The sequence below is a fragment of the Lethenteron reissneri genome, chromosome 31, assembly GCF_015708825.2.
Source record: "Lethenteron reissneri isolate LAM-NWPU_2019-01 chromosome 31, ASM1570882v1, whole genome shotgun sequence".
Lineage (NCBI taxonomy): Eukaryota > Metazoa > Chordata > Hyperoartia > Petromyzontiformes > Petromyzontidae > Lethenteron > Lethenteron reissneri.
In genome coordinates, this window is record NC_083809.1 from 2,638,005 (window position 1) to 2,653,574 (window position 15,570).

A 15,570-nucleotide genomic window follows, 5' to 3' on the forward strand; every position below is an offset into this window, starting at 1 on the left:
CACCCTCCTCATCCACCACACACACTCACCACCACCATCACCACCCTCCTCATCCACTACACACACTCCCCACCACCATCACTCACCATCACCATCCACCACACACACTCACCACCACCATCACTCACCATCACCACACACACTCACCACCACCATCACTCACCATCACCATCCACCCCACACACTCACCACCACCATCACTCACCCTCCTCATCCACCACACACACTCACCACCACCACCACCCTCCTCATCCACCACACACACTCACCACCACCACCACTCACCCTCCTCATCCACCACACACACTCACCACCACCATCACTCACCATCACCATCCACCCCACACACTCACCACCACCATCACTCACCATCACCACACACACTCACCACCACCATCACTCACCATCACCATCCACCCCACACACTCACCACCACCATCACTCACCCTCCTCATTCACCACACACACTCACCATCACCACCCTCCTCATCCACCACACACACTCCCCACCACCACCACTCACCCTCCTCATCCACCACACACACTCACCACCACCATCACTCACCATCACCATCCACCCCACACACTCACCATCACTCACCCTCCTCATCCACCACACACACTCACCACCACCATCACTCACCCTCCTCATCCACCCCACTCACCATCACCACCATCACTCACCCTCCTCATCCACCCCACACACTCACCACCACCACCACCCTCCTCATCCACCACACACTCACCACCACTCACCCTCCTCATCCACCCCACTCACCACCACCATCACTCACCCCACCCGCCATCTCTGTCGCCCTCACAGTGAGCCAACCTGACTCCGCGTTGTGGCTGTGTTGGGATTAAAAATAAATGAGCTGCTTACAGTGGCATATCTGTGGGAGATGGCCGGTGTGAGGGCTTTGGTGGTGGTGGGGGTGGTGGTGGTGGTAGTGGATGTGGTGGTGGTGGTTGGGGTGGTGGTGGTGGCGGTGGGGGTGGTGATGGTGTTGGGGGTGGTGGTGGTTGGGGTGGTGGTGGGGGTGGTGGGGGTGGTGGTGGTGTTGGGGGTGGTGGTGGGGGTGGTTGGGGTGGTGGTGGTCGTGGGGGTGGTGGGTGTGGTGGTGGTTGGGGTGGTGGTGGGGGTGATGGTGGTGGTGGGGGTGGTGGTGGTTGGGGTGGTGATGGTGGTGAGGGTAGTGGTGGTTGGGGTGGTGGTGGCGGTGGGGGTGGTGATGGTGTTGGGGGTGGTGGTGGGGGTGGTTGGGGTGGTGGTGGTGGTGGGGGTGGTGGGGGTGGTGGTGTTGGGGGTGGTGGTGGGGGTGGTTGGGGTGGTGGTGGTCGTGGGGGTGGTGGGTGTGGTGGTGGTTGGGGTGGTGGTGATGGTGGTGTTGGGGGTGGTGGTGGTTGGGGTGGTGATGGTGGTGAGGGTAGTGGTGGTTGGGGTGGTGGTGGTGGTGGGGGTGGTGGGGGTGGTGGTGGTGGTGGTGGTGGGGGTGGTGGTGGTGGGGGTGGTGGTGGTGGTGGTGGGGGTGGTGGTGGGGGTGGTGGGGGTGGTGGGGGTGGTGGTGGTGGTGGTGGGGGTGGTAGGGGTGGAGGTGGGGTTGCTGGTGTTAGGGGTGGGGGTGGGTGTTGCGGGTGTCGGGCAGGTGCAACGAGCCTTCTGGCTTCACATTTAGCAGCGCTGCCTCCCGGCACTCCGAGTGCAGTGGGCCCTGGTGCATGGGGTTGTGCAGTTGCACTGCCTGCACACTCAATAACTACATTCATGGTGTCTCCTCCTCATCGCCTCCTTAATCCCCACAAACACAAGACCACCTCCACTCTGTACCACCTCCACTCGGGCGCAGCTGTGGCGAGATGTTAACTACCTCGCCTGGTATGCAGGAGGTCGTGATTTCGATCCCGACCCTGACCCCTGCTGCTATATATTTGGAGTGTGTACGTTCTCTCTCCGGTCACAGGGATTTCTCTCCGAATCCTCCGGATTTTCCCTCCACATTTAGAAACACGCGTCGAAAGTATTTGGCCTCTGCAAATGTCCACGTGAAAAGCCACTTCGTTGAGCTATCATTTGTGGCCAGGTCGATTTTGAAAAACAGTGATATAGCTCAGTGGGCTTTACCTGGTCAAATTTTAAATAGTTTTTTAGTTTTAGTTCATTCACCTCCCTCAAATTCCCGCATGCACTACTGCAATTAGACATTGTTCAGTGTACGTGTTACGCGTCAAGCCCTTGTGTCAACACACTGCTGGATGAAGTCTTCCCCACGCCCCGTGGGTCGTGGGGGTTATTTGATCTCACTCCACGGCGCTTGTCAATGCTGATTGCTAACGGTGGGAAGCTACACGCATGGGATCATAGTACAGTACGATAATTATGAATGTTGCTGCTCTGCTCTCTGCTGCCCGCCACGTATCTAATGTCAGTCCTATGATAATCTGTCTGTGATTGGTGGTCACCCATACAAGCACAGTCCTGGCTCAACCCCGCTTAGGACTGGTTTAAAAAAAATCACTCACAACTCACGTTAGCCATGGCCGTGAGTCAAACTCAGGTGGTTCGGATCATTAGGACAGAGCGCCAACCACCGCACCACCGCTCCCTTTTGTGTACGTGAACATATGCTCTGTGCACGGCATCTCTTTTCCTGGAGGAATTCCCCTGTACCCTTCAGGAATTCCCCGCGCACTGACAGGACGACAAATACGGGTACTTGTCGAAGACCAAAAATAGCTCACGACTCCCTGACGGATGTGTGTAAAATCAGAAGCGGAGTCGATGTGTCTGGAGCAGACTTCGCACGGAATTCCAGTTGCCACAAAGATCAATTCTGTTCTTTCTAAGTTACCATTTCTCCCAGCCAAAAGTTCCTGCGTCAGCAAGGACCCAGTGAGCATCGGCAGGTCAGATTGTAAAGATCATCATCAACGTGGCTCAGCAATAGCAGCGTTCGTCACTGGTTGCAGAGGTTTGTGGTTCGAGACCGGCAGGCCATCCCTGGTTAACACGGTGGCGAGATGTAACTCCCTCGCCTGGTATACAGGAGGCCGTGGGTCCGATCCCGACCCTGACGACTGCTGCTGTATATTTGGAGTTTGTGTGTCTCTCTCCCCGTGGTCGTGTGAATTTTTCGTCGGGTCCTCTGGTTTTCTCTCCACATTTAGAATCAACATCACGCGTATAGAGTATTTGGCTGCTATACATTTGCACGTGAAAAGCCACTTCGTTGAACTATCAATTGTGGCCAGGTCGCTTCTGAAAAAAACCAAAATAGCTTAGTGGGCCTTACTTGGTAAAATAAAAAAAAGTTTAGTTTTAGTTTCACACTGCGGATGTGTTCTATATGAATCGCCTGATGTCAGTTTAGTTTTAGTTTAACACTGCGGATGTGTTCAATATGAATCGCCTCATGTCTGCTTCACAGTGGACGTTAAAGATCCCGTGACGTCATTTCAAAGATCAGTGAGTCGTCGTGTGGAGGTGTCATGGTCCAAATTTGAAATATCGCTCGTCAATTGATCGTAATTAAGGTCTGTACTGTACAATATCCCTACCATAGCAGGGTGCCCATTAAATAGAGGCTAAAAGCGCATTGGGCCCTTCATGCTGAAATAAAAAAAAAACTGATTTTAACATCGAATTTCAATTTACTTAATTGGAAAACAAGTAGGAATTGTCGCCCACTACTGCGAAAACTTGGCAGGACCAACCTGAAACTAAACTTGTATTTTATTTTTCCATGAACAGCCCACTGAGCTATATCTCTCATCTGTCAGAATCAACCTGACCACACATGACAGCGCAACAAAGTGGCTTAACACGTGGACATGTATAGCTAGCAGCCAAATGCTTCTAAACGCAAGTTGATTATAAATGTGGAGGGAAAAACAGGAGCAGAAAAAAAAATACAACGGGGAGAGGGACATGCAAGCTCAAAATATACAGCAGCAGGCTGTCCGGGTCAGGATCGAACCCACGAGCTCCTGTACACCAGGCGAGGTAGTTCATATCTCCTAGCCACCGTCGCGCGCCCCCCCCCCCCCATCACAAAAATTCAAAGCTTAGTAAACAAAACAAAAACATGCGAATACAACAATACATACAATGGCTTTGAAACGAACAGAGAGAACAGGTAGAGCGAGACCGGAGAGCATTATCGACTATGGAGGGCGGGTGAAGGAATAAAGGGCCGTGACAATAAAGGAGCCGAGAGTTTTTGTTTGTGTTGTTGTTGCTGTGGCATGCTGGTGCCTTGGTCGTGGAGTGAGGTTAGCCGTGAAAAAGCGCCGTTAGCGGACCATCAAGAAATGTGATCTCTCTAAAGGTTCGCGCTGACGACGATCAAAAACAACCACCCCCCTCCCCCCCCGGGTGAATAGAGACGGCGTACGTCGGGAAATGCCACTCGCTGACACCCCCGTGCCTCTACTGGACGTGAAATAAAGAGCTTCATGGCTCATCGGATTCCTCCGCCAGTCTGAATCATCGAGATCGTGATTGCATCTCACGAAGCGAGCAAAACAACGGCAAGAACCAACACGGCATTGGCGCACGAGCACAGAGTAACGCTGCAGTTTGTTGTTCACTCTGCTGAACCTCGAAGCGTCCGTTCCCATGATAGTGCAGTTAGCACAGGTAGTAGCAGTTGTTGTTGTAAGTCTTTATTTAAATCCAGGTGAGAGCTGCTTTGAGACTCAAAGTATTTTTTTAAAGATAGGTCTGGGTCCTGAAATCGCTACAATACACATTGGCTCCTCGAGGGCCATACACGGACAACGATGGTCCCAATTAGCACGTCCCAGCAGTTGGGGGAGGGAGGGAGGGAGGAGTGTTGCGGGTTTACAAAACTGTGGGGCCCAAGTGGCACTCTCGCGGCCACTGATCAGCGACGCGAGGTCACCCTGCTCAGAATTGACGCGTGTGGCAGCAGCATGGCCCTGATGCAGCCCCAAGGTACGTTTGCTGATTTTTTTTTTTAATTGCGTTGCCCGGTTTAGTTTTGTTTTGTATCGAGGTCAATAATTTCCATCCTGCGTAAATGCACCGCTGCAGTGGATGCTGTCCGGCGCAACGGAGTAACCACCACGTGGATTGATGCAGTGATGCCGTCACAATTACGATCCCATACGTGCACGTGGGGGAAAGGGGGGAGGGGCATGGCGCCAGTGACTTAGGTAGGACTTCACCCAGGCAGGGTGCCACAGTGGTGAACACGCGTGCCACGGTGGTGAACACGCGTGCCTCACCGCACAGAAGGATCGTCCGGCCTGGGTTCGATCCCCGACTCGGCTGGCTGTCTGTGCAGAGTTTGTAACTTCTGCCCCTGTACTGCCTGGGTGGTCACCTGGCTTTCTTCCAAAAACAAATATACCCAACATAATCCCGTGTTGGCCAAACATCCTAATCCTGAAAATATACCTGCCAATTACCCAATTGGGATATCATCTAGCAATTACTGTGGAAACGTGTACATATGTATGTATGTAGAACATCTTTCGCACTGTACGTGTGCTAATCAACGGTGATTCGTGTGCATTTCGTGTGTGACCAAATTTAATCCTGATAATGACTATGGATGATGATATGCCTAATAGCTAACTATCATTTCCCTCCGTAGGGAGATATGTTCAGAACCTAAATGCCAATGTCAACGTAGATAGCCACAACGAGAGGGCTTCAGAAGAGAGGTTGTCTAGTTTTGCTCTTCTTCTCTTGAATGAGCACAGACTACATTGGTTTATACTCTTTGGTTCTTTCGGTAAAGTCACGTAGGTAAAAAATAAAAATTAAAAATTTAAAATTAAAAATAAAGGAAAGTAAATTAAATCACGACATTTTGATTGCTTGTGTTGCAATCGAAAGTCGTGATTTAATTTACTTTAATTTATTTTTCATTTTTATTTTATATTATTATTTTTTATTTTTTTACCTACGTGACTTTACCGAAAGAACCAAAGAGTATGGATCCTAGCAGTCACGAAAGCGTCTTCTAATCTACAGTGGTTTACGATATGGTCCATAGTTAGGGTTGCATTGCCACAGCCGCACTGTGGCTTGTCTTTAACGCGTATCGATGTATCCCCTTGAGTGTCTATGAATCCTTTTGGGTGTACTATATGGTCAATAGCTTGGGTTGCATGACCACAGTCCCACTGGGGCTTGTGTCTTTGATTATGAGCTAATAATACTGGACCACCCACATCATCATCATCTTCATTAGCAGCAGCGTTATTCTCAGTCATCATAACCGGCAGCAACAGATCAACATCGTCAAACATTCAGTCATCAATCTTCATCGTAATGATCAGCAATATAATCATTATAATGATCATAGTCAGCAGCAATCTTCATAATAATCAGCAGCAGCCGTCATCAAGCAAAAGCATCATCAGTAGCAGAATCATAAGCAACAACAGTATTGCCGTGATCATCATAGTCGTCATCATTTTTACTGGGAGCTAGTCTGCTACACAATGCAAATAATTACATTCGTCGATGACATCGCGAAAACATCTTGACGGTAACTATATTCTGTTCCTGCACCGGTTCCTGAGTAAATACGTGGACTCTAGCCTCGTGTTCTCTGGTGCGTATTCACACTCTGCGTACAAGCATTCCGTATTCACACTCTGCGTACACGCCTTCTGTACGTGCACACAACAGGGCAAGATACTCCGTGAAACTACACAGCGTCTAATCGCGTGCGCACTGCACCACAGCCTCGACATTAAACCAGACGTCAGCCCATTGAGACTAAAACATTGTGTTTCAAGGGACGCCCGCAACTTGAAGGCAAAACAATACTCGTGATTAAAGGTCAAACGGGCAAAACTTCTTCCTCGGAATATGAATGCAGAAACAAAAATAACAACCGTATGTTTACTGCAAAGCGTTCAACAATCTTGCAACAAAACCACAATCAGTTTAACACGTAGGCTTTCGCGACCAATATTATCCATAACCCCAAAAAACACAAGCAGTTTAAGGTAACAATTATCAAATTACAAAATGAGGTAGAGTTCGAAAGCACTTGCGATGGTGTTGTGTCCGCGTGGTCCCGATTGCCAATTTAAAATCTGCCCCGGAGGGAACGGATATTAAATGTAAGCGAGATGCAGTCGTGATGCGTGTGTCAGCAGCATCGTGCTGGGAAAGCAACGTTTGTAAATCTATTGTTTACTCTGATAAAGTAACGAACTTTCTTTTTTTTCTTACTATAAAAGCGAGTTTTTGTATTTTACCAGGTAAGGCCTGGCTATCACAAATGATAGCCTAAACGAAGTGGCTTATCACGCAGAAATGCATAGCAGCCAAAGACTCTAAAAGCATGTTGCTAAACGTAGAGTGAAAAAACGGAGGACCCGGCGAAAAATCCGCACTACCACGGGGAAAGAGACACGCAAACTCCAAATATACAACAGGCGTCAGACTTGAACCCACGACCTCCTGTACACCAGGCGAGGTAGTTAAGTCACCACTTGACATGGGCACGTCGAGAGACTCATCTTTAGAGTGCGGGAGTTACTTAAACGTGGAATTAACTCCCGTCGCTATTACTAACAAACGCTGGAGTGCTGTCTTGTAAGGAAAACGACCCACACACATCGTGTGTAGAATTGGACAAATCACCCGAGTCAATGATCATTCCTCTTAGAGCACATGGAGAGAGCATCGCTGGAGTACAATTTCCACATTGGCTCAGAAATTGGCAGAAAACTTACCTGCTAGGCACATCCAAGAGTTGCAAAAGGGGTACATTTAAAAAAAATTACACTCGCACAATTCCTACACCCACACCTTCGGCACGGGTACATCCACGGACTCTTTGCTTGCGTTTCGTGACCTTTACACCAGCTCCACTGATTTCATTTCCTGCCTGCCCTGTTAAAATAAAATTGCCTGGAAACGGTTTGTGGGTATCCCTCGGTTAACAGTTAACCCGCCGCGCAGACCGGCCACATTTAGGGTCTTTGCGACGCCCCTATAAACATTGTGTGTGTACTGCACAGTGGCTCACCATAGGCATTCGTGTAACCAGTAGTGAGCGTGTGATATTGACCGGATCAAACATGTGTTCCTGTAATTTGTCCGTGCACAGTGATGCAGTACTGTTGAGGCGTTCCAAGAAAAGGGCACACAAAGCGAAACCGCAAACTGCCTGCCGAGTAGCGCACATACAGCACACACACAATACACACACACAGTACACACACAGCACACACACAGTACACACACACAATACACACACACAGTACACACACAGCACACACACAGTACACACACACACAATACACACACAGTACACACACAGCACACACACAGCACACACACAATACACACACAGCACACACACAGCACACACACAGTACACACACACAATACACACACAATACACACACACAATACACACACACAGCACACACACAATATACACACACAGCACACACACAGTACACACACAGTACACACACACAGTACACACACAATACACACACACAGTACACACACACAATACACACACACAGTACACACACACAATACACACACACAATATACACACACAATACACACACACAGTACACACACAGCACACACACAGCACACACACAATGTTGTCCCACGTCCGACCGTATAGCCGCATGTAGAGTGAATTCAAACCACGTATAGTGAATTTTGGATAGAATTAGGTTCGTCGCATATACGCGAAATCGCACAAACCTAACCCACATAACGCAGGGAAACACCCTGCACTTTGTCTGTGAAATCCCAGCGCAGTGGTAAATGTGTTATTTCGAAATGTGTGTAAATATATATTTAACTTGGGCCTTGCTTTTGCAAGAGCTTCGATGACTACATCACCTTGTGGTTTCACACGCACGTTAAAGTCCACGCATCGCCTGCCGCTAGCCACAACAGTGGACTTGGGACGGACACACCGCTGGAGGGGATGGAGGGTCGCGGGCAACTTTGCTGCTGCATCTCTCTATCGCTCGCTCTATCCGTACATACGTGTACGTTGAACTTCTTTCGCACCGTACGCAGCCAACCGTGCTAATCGGAGGTGCGTGGGGCAAGGACAACAGACTGAACACAAAAAGCAGTTCTTAAGAAAGGAGTTTTCAATATAGATTTAAAGTGCATACCTCCGGTGGCTATGCACTTTTAAATCTCGATAGATTGTTTGCGTTTAGTTTGTGGTCCTCATCTTTATCTCCCTTCTCTCATCTCGTTGCATCTCTATCTGTTGTCTATGTCCAACAAAATACATTTTCCCCAAGGTCCCCCCGATGGGCCTGGAGACACATCTGGGCAACATCCCTGCGTCTATTGGGAATTCATTTCTCACTCGACATTCTTTTTTTTTTCCCAGAACGCTGCTCGGCTGACTTGGCCAGCATGTAATTGCCACGAGGACAAGCCGCAAGGTGAGATGAGACCGCGGCGTTCCCAACTAAAACTTCACCGAGAGCAGCAGCGTTGCGGACAACTTCCGCGCCGACATCGAACACCGCCTCGCCGTATGCGCGTCGAGTCTGCACGCACGCGCTGTGCTGTCGCCGTGTAGCGCCCAGATCCAATACGTGACTCTCATCGTGTGTCAATCGTGTCGGATGTGAAGCGCCTCGGTCTGTTTCGGCTCCCCGAGTTCACGGCCACCCGTCTCCGAGCACCGAATCGGGGAAAACTTAATCCCGACCGTGGTCGCGCGCTCACGCGTGCAAGGGTTCAGTTACTCGATGCTGCTGCTGCTGCATAATGCACGTGTCCACGTGTCCACATGCGCACATGCACCTCCCCCGGTAGGTAGGGCAGCGTGAGAGCCCCCGTGGATTAGTCTGAGCGTGGATGGCCGCGGCTACAGCTGTGGGCTCAATTTGTAGTGGGTGAACAAAGAGCAAAACAGCCGTGTGTGTGTGTGTTCATTGTGTGTGTGTCTTCATTCCGTGTGTGTGTGTGTCTTCATTACGTGTGTGTGTGTCTCCATTACGTGTGTGTGTCTTCATTACGTATGTGTGTGTCGTCATTCCGTGTGTGTGTGTCTTCATCACGTGTGTGTGTGTCTTCATTCCGTGTGTGTGTGTGTCTCCATCACGTGTGTGTGTCTTCATCACGTGTGTGTGTGTCTTCATCACGTGTGTGTGTGTCTTCATCACGTGTGTGTGTGTCTTCATTCCGTGTGTGTGTGTCTTCATTACGTGTGTGTGTGTGTCTTCATCACGTGTGTGTGTGTCTTCATTACGTGTGTGTGTGTCTTCATTACGTGTGTGTGTGTGTCTTCATCACGTGTGTGTGTGTCTTCATTACGTGTGTGTGTCTTCATTACGTGTGTGTGTGTCTTCATCACGTGTGTGTGTGTCTTCATTACGTGTGTGTGTCTTCATTCCGTGTGTGTGTGTCTTCATTACGTGTGTGTGTGTCTTCATTACGTGTGTGTGTGTCTTCATTACGTGTGTGTGTGTCTTCATTCCGTGTGTGTGTGTCTTCATTCCGTGTGTGTGTGTCTTCATTACGTGTGTGTGTGTCTTCATCACGTGTGTGTGTGTCTTCATTCCGTGTGTGTGTGTCTTCATCACGTGTGTGTGTGTCTTCATTACGTGTGTGTGTGTCTTCATCACGTGTGTGTGTGTCTTCATTCCGTGTGTGTGTGTCTTCATTACGTGTGTGTGTGTCTTCATTCCGTGTGTGTGTGTCTTCATTCCGTGTGTGTGTGTCTTCATCACGTGTGTGTGTGTCTTCATTACGTGTGTGTGTGTCTTCATTACGTGTGTGTGTCTTCATTACGTGTGTGTGTGTCTTCATTCCGTGTGTGTGTGTCTTCATTACGTGTGTGTGTGTCTTCATTACGTGTGTGTGTGTCTTCATCACGTGTGTGTGTGTCTTCATTCCGTGTGTGTGTGTCTTCATCACGTGTGTGTGTGTCTTCATTACGTGTGTGTGTGTCTTCATCACGTGGGTGTGTGTCTTCATTCCGTGTGTGTGTCTTCATTACGTGTGTGTGTGTCTTCATTCCGTGTGTGTGTGTCTTCATTCCGTGTGTGTGTCTTCATCACGTGTGTGTGTGTCTTCATTACGTGTGTGTGTGTCTTCATTACGTGTGTGTGTGTCTTCATTCCGTGTGTGTGTGTCTTCATCACGTGTGTGTGTGTCTTCATTACGTGTGTGTGTGTCTTCATCACGTGTGTGTGTGTCTTCATTCCGTGTGTGTGTGTCTTCATTACGTGTGTGTGTGTCTTCATTACGTGTGTGTGTGTCTTCATTCCGTGTGTGTGTGTCTTCATTCCGTGTGTGTGTCTTCATTACGTGTGTGTGTGTCTTCATTACGTGTGTGTGTGTCTTCATCACGTGTGTGTGTGTCTTCATTCCGTGTGTGTGTGTCTTCATTCCGTGTGTGTGTGTCTTCATCACGTGTGTGTGTGTCTTCATTCCGTGTGTGTGTGTCTTCATTACGTGTGTGTGTGTCTTCATTACGTGTGTGTGTGTCTTCATTACGTGTGTGTGTGTCTTCATTACGTGTGTGTGTGTCTTCATTACGTGTGTGTGTGTCTTCATTCCGTGTGTGTGTGTCTTCATTACGTGTGTGTGTGTCTTCATTACGTGTGTGTGTGTCTTCATCACGTGTGTGTGTGTCTTCATTCCGTGTGTGTGTGTCTTCATCACGTGTGTGTGTGTCTTCATTACGTGTGTGTGTGTCTTCATCACGTGTGTGTGTGTCTTCATTCCGTGTGTGTGTGTCTTCATTACGTGTGTGTGTGTCTTCATTCTGTGTGTGTGTGTCTTCATTCCGTGTGTGTGTGTCTTCATCACGTGTGTGTGTGTCTTCATTACGTGTGTGTGTGTCTTCATTACGTGTGTGTGTGTCTTCATTACGTGTGTGTGTGTCTTCATTACGTGTGTCTTCATTCCGTGTGTGTGTGTCTTCATCACGTGTGTGTGTGTCTTCATTACGTGTGTGTGTGTCTTCATCACGTGTGTGTGTGTCTTCATTCCGTGTGTGTGTCTTCATTACGTGTGTGTGTGTCTTCATTACGTGTGTGTGTGTCTTCATTCCGTGTGTGTGTGTCTTCATTCCGTGTGTGTGTGTCTTCATTACGTGTGTGTGTGTCTTCATTACGTGTGTGTGTGTCTTCATCACGTGTGTGTGTGTCTTCATTCCGTGTGTGTGTGTCTTCATTCCGTGTGTGTGTGTCTTCATCACGTGTGTGTGTGTCTTCATTCCGTGTGTGTGTGTCTTCATTACGTGTGTGTGTGTCTTCATCACGTGTGTGTGTGTGTCTTCATTCCGTGTGTGTGTGTCTTCATTACGTGTGTGTGTGTCTTCATCACGTGTGTGTGTGTGTCTTCATTCCGTGTGTGTGTGTCTTCACTACGTGTGTGTGTGTCTTCATCACGTGTGTGTGTGTCTTCACTACGTGTGTGTGTATCTTCATTACGTGTGTGTGTGTCTTCATCACGTGTGTGTGTGTGTCTTCATTCCGTGTGTGTGTGTCTTCATTACGTGTGTGTGTGTGTCTTCATTCCGTGTGTGTGTGTCTTCATCACGTGTGTGTGTGTCTTCATTACGTGTGTGTGTGTCTTTATTCCGTGTGTGTGTGTCTTCACTACGTGTGTGTGTGTCTTCATTACATGTGTGTGTGTGTCTTCATCACGTGTGTGTGTGTCTTCATCACGTGTGTGTGTGTCTCCATCACGTGTGTGTGTGTGTCTTCATTCCGTGTGTGTGTGTCTTCATCACGTGTGTGTGTGTCTTCATTACGTGTGTGTGTGTCTTCATTCCGTGTGTGTGTGTCTTCATCACGTGTGTGTGTGTCTTCATTACGTGTGTGTGTGTCTTCATTACGTGTGTGTGTGTGTCTTCATCACGTGTGTGTGTGTCTTCATTACGTGTGTGTGTGTGTCTTCATCACGTGTGTGTGTGTCTTCATTCCGTGTGTGTGTGTCTTCATTACGTGTGTGTGTGTCTTCATTCCGTGTGTGTGTGTCTTCACTACGTGTGTGTGTGTCTTCATCACGTGTGTGTGTGTCTTCATCACGTGTGTGTGTGTCTTCATCACGTGTGTGTGTGTGTCTTCATCACGTGTGTGTGTGTGTCTTCATCACGTGTGTGTGTGTCTTCATCACGTGTGTGTGTGTCTTCATTACGTGTGTGTGTGTCTTCATCACGTGTGTGTGTGTCTTCATCACGTGTGTGTGTGTGTCTTCATCACGTGTGTGTGTGTCTTCATCACGTGTGTGTGTGTCTTCATCACGTGTGTGTGTGTCTTCATTCCGTGTGTGTGTGTCTTCATTACGTGTGTGTGTGTGTCTTCATCACGTGTGTGTGTGTCTTCACTACGTGTGTGTGTGTCTTCATTACGTGTGTGTGTGTGTCTTCATCACGTGTGTGTGTGTCTTCATCACGTGTGTGTGTGTCTTCATCACGTGTGTGTGTGTCTTCATCACGTGTGTGTGTGTCTTCATCACGTGTGTGTGTCTTCATCACGTGTGTGTGTGTCTTCACTACGTGTGTGTGTGTCTTCATCACGTGTGTGTGTGTCTTCACTACGTGTGTGTGTGTCTACATTACGTGTGTGTGTGTCTTCATTACGTGTGTGTGTGTGTTCATCACGTGTGTGTGTGTGTGTTCATTACGCGACGTGACGGGCGGTTGCTGCGTGCTGCCTGTAATCCGGAGACCTGCAAAAAAAGTGGTGGCGATTGATAAACAAGAGTTGTTGGAAGTGAGCTGAATCGAGAACGAGGCGATACACGATGCGACTCCTTGAGATGGCCCAGCAGTAGTGTGTGCCGCGAAAGCTCAGGGAATACGTTCGCAACCCGTAGGGCGTAGGCCATCCTGGATAACTGTATATGTTTAAATAAATCAATACAGAATTGCTATGTACCTGCAAAGTATCTTATCAGTCTGTGGTATTTTCGATTCCCGTTCATGCCTTTCTTTTTATATTTATTTTTCTATTTCACCAGGAAAACTGCCTCGTGAAATGAAAACGAATTTCTGTCGAAACTCTTTTTTTTGTTTATCTTCTGCTCCTTCCCCCGCACCATGCCATCATCGCGGTTGCTTACGTACGGTGCGAAAGAAGTTCAACATATGTACCCGGATAAAACCCACCACGCGTGCCAGAGGAACGGGCACCGCTAAATTCCGCACATATGGAGTGAAGAAATCATTGCTGTACCGCCACGGCCTAGCCGCCGCTGGCAGCCCCAAGCCTAGAGCCCCCCACTCTCTCGGCATCCCATCCAAGTTTCCGCGCTCAACCGGCTCAGCCGCCTCCTTATCTTTCTGAGATCCTAGCAGATTGGACACATTTCTGGAGGCTGATTTGGTCACAGGCGTCAAAGCGGTAAGCACGCCAGGGTTGCCTCGACGTCGTCGTGTGTTTGCTGGGAAGTGTATCCCCCCATTTTGGAAGTCGCGTAAAAACAACAACAACAACACAAAACGGAGAACAGCAAAACACCCCAGCATTTGAGGATGAATTCACCCATCGTTCACGCTCAGTCATGCACCCGAGGCTTCAAACCGCAGAACAATGACGAGCGAGTAAGTGGATGACGCAAGCGGGTGGCGAAACGCGTTCGTGCTAATTCGGTATGCGTGCCGTTATTTATTTCTTTCTTTCATGGCTTTGATCCCATCCGGTTTGGCAACTCTCTCGACGCGGCGGTGGGCAGGGCTCCCAGCCAGCACTCCGCTGCTGCGGCTGCTGCTGCAGTTGTGCAAGGGATAGGGAGGGCGGGAAGATTTGTCAACGCTGACCTAAGCTGTCAACCGCACTCAAGATAATGCAAATATGATTGCTGCGTAATGCACGCGGCACTGCGCCACGGGTGTGCGTCTGCATGTCAAAACAAAACTGAGCGGACGCAAGAGGAAATGTCTCCGGAAAAGAGAGAAACTAATTTTGGCACGACTAATAATAAATAAATAATCGCTCATCTTCTTGGTTCTTTCGGTAAAGTCACTTAGAAGGGAAGTAATAAAATAATAAAAATAAAACATAATAAAATAATATAATATAAAAATAAAACATAATAAAAGAATATAATATTATTATATAATATTATTATATTATTTTATTATGTTTTATTTTTATTATTTTATTACTTCCCTTCTACGTGACTTTACCGAAAGAACCAAGAAGATGAATCCCTGCAGTCACGAAAGCTTTAAATCGAAATTTAACCGTAAAAACAAAGTTTTTCACTATAAATCCGTTATATGCGTGGCATCGGTTTTATTTTATTATTCATTTCTGTTTTTCTTGAGTAAGAGTTTCATTTTTATCACATTGGTATTTTAAATTAAATATGAAAAAAAATTCCTAAAAAGTTAAAAATTTTGGGATAAAATTTTCACGAAAATAAATTGTTATGCACAACGAGTCTGTGTGCAAAATGTCAGCTCGATTGGATCACGGGAAGTGGGTTAAAAAACGACCGAAAGATTTGCACGGTCGTAAGCGCGCAAGCAAGCAAGTGAACTTAATATGAAGGATTTTAAAAGACACCCAACTCCCACACCCAACTCACTGAGCTATGCTCATCACGAAGGGCGGTGCGCC

The 15,570-nt window shown here is 48.1% G+C and overlaps 1 protein-coding gene across 1 annotated transcript in view; it reads right to left on the bottom strand.

Moving 5' to 3' along the window:
* Nucleotides 1-7,835, bottom strand: part of LOC133349663 (beta-chimaerin-like) — a 65,609-nt gene extending 57,774 nt beyond the window's left edge. Inside the window, exon 1 of the mRNA XM_061563290.1 lies at nucleotides 7,799-7,835. The gene's annotated coding sequence lies outside the window, so the exon portion shown is untranslated. The remainder of the gene's footprint in view (nucleotides 1-7,798) is intronic.
* Between the last annotated feature and the right edge of the window lie 7,735 nt (nucleotides 7,836-15,570).